Genomic DNA, 2,083 nt, shown 5'->3' on the forward strand with positions numbered 1-2,083 from the left:
TCAGGTCCTGTCAGAGCGTCTAACCGCTGGCGGCCTTTGTTTGGCTCTTTGCCTCGGTCGCCAGCAGCACCATGACTGGCTCCGGCTCCGGCTCTCCTCGGGAGCCTCGCTCACTTTGATCGTGTCCCAGTGGTGGTCTTCATTGGACGGCCCGGTGTCGCACAGCATCATTTGTTTGACAAAGAAGGCACCTGCCTCATCAATATTTATATTGTCCTGTAATAAATGGTGAGGGAGAATATGATTTAGAACATTGTGTTTGCATCTGCTGAGTGTTGAGTGTTGTGAGTTGTTCCTGTGTGTTAATATTTGTTTTACAAGCAGGATATTTAGGCGTTAAAGTTCAGATATACAGAATAGTATAATGCATGCAATTCTGTTTGTGAGCCACAAAATCCATTGACAAGATTAATTAATTAATTAGTGAGCTAGTCAACCAATCAGTGATTGATTTAAACTAAAGAAAAGGATGAGAGAGTATGAAGTTTATGTTATTAACTGAACCCTATTGGGGAAAATGCAATGAATATCACCAGCTTCAGTTTCAAAAGAGCCAAACAGGAGCACAACCTCACACATATTTACATTTTTCTGCTGTGTATTGATTTCCTTACACGTGCCACACTGATACTTTTGTTTAACAATTTTCGCTGAGCAGTAGCCACAAGTCACAATTAAGGGATAAAAGCAAAATTTGCTGCCACCCAGTGAAAACTATGTTTCTCTAAATGTGGTGATTGTTGCTTTTTCTTAGATAAACTGAAGAATCAAATGTTCCTTTATGGGTTGAAAAAAAACGCTTGTAATCAAATTTTACAAAAAGTCAAGTGGTACATTGTGAAATGGGGGTTTTAAAGGGCACCTATAGGTATGGGCTCACAGAGCTGATTCACATGTTGACTCTATGTTGAAATTAATTTACTAAAACCTTCATGGCAAAAGAGAAGCAGCACTGAAAAACATCGTATTTCAATCTTACTTGACTCATCTAATCATGTTGGCACATCTCAGCTCATCTCATAATAACTCTAACGCAACACACACCTTTGCAGAAGTCTCAAACCAGCCCACCAAGTTGTTGTCTTCACAGAAGCTGTCCAGAGAAGACAACAAGTCTCCGTCCCTCCCTGTCATGTCACATTTGTTGGCCAGCAGGACAGCAGGGATCGGGCATCCACCGTTGAGACAGACTTTGCTGTCCAGGTCCTGCGTCCACTCTAAGACACCCCCCCGAGGTGGGGCTCTTTGTAATGTCAAAGACCACTAGTGCTCCCATCGCCCCTTTGTAGTACACTCTGGACATATTCTTGAACCTCCACCTTGAAGCAAGAGAAAATAAATCTGTGTAATTTATGTTTCCCCGCAGCTTGTGCTCAAATCTGACTCCCCGAGTGAAGATTGATTCATTTCACACAGACAGGCTGTTATTATTTGGCAAAGGGCTCACAGTTCTTGAATTTGAATTTAAAGTTGCTCCAGACGCACAGTAAGTAATGCTTCTGTTTGTTTATCATGTGTGACTTGAATTAACATATCAAATTGGAGTGCTGCTTTAGCGTTATGTAACAAGTGAGAGACTCACAAGAATAATTTACTGAAATAAAATACTATGTTTCCATGGACACTGGTTAGGGTTAAAATAAGACCTGAGAAAACACTGGGTAAAAAAACACTGCAGTTTTACTTGCTGCAGTTTGCAGGCATGAGAACACTGAACATACTGTCAACTTATTCAACAGTTATCATCAAATCACAGCAGGATGTGTTTGAGTTTGATTTCAGCAGATTGAATCTCTGAAGCACATTATTGTGTTTTGGCTCTGTAGAGCAAACTAACATACTGCAACACTGACTACACTCACCTGCAATATCCCAGAGATGCAGTCTCACCACTGTTCTGGCATCTCATTCAACTGTTTTTAGAGTAAAGTCAACTCCAAGAGTAAATTTGTATCTTTCATCAAAGTGTTTCTCACACTAACGCAAGATAATGCTGCTTTTCCCCAACAGCTACATCTCCAATGACTAAAACTTTCAACAGCTTGTCTGTACATACCGTCACTGAACTTTCTGCCATGTTGTA

The 2,083-nt window shown here is 40.8% G+C and overlaps 1 pseudogene; it reads right to left on the reverse strand.

Annotated features, from left to right (window-relative positions):
- On the reverse strand, positions 1–2,083 carry LOC111225728 (annotated as a pseudogene).

The sequence above is a fragment of the Seriola dumerili genome, unplaced genomic scaffold (assembly GCF_002260705.1).
Source record: "Seriola dumerili isolate Sdu_G_001 unplaced genomic scaffold, Sdu_1.0 BDQW01000149.1, whole genome shotgun sequence".
Taxonomy (NCBI): Eukaryota; Metazoa; Chordata; class Actinopteri; order Carangiformes; family Carangidae; genus Seriola; species Seriola dumerili.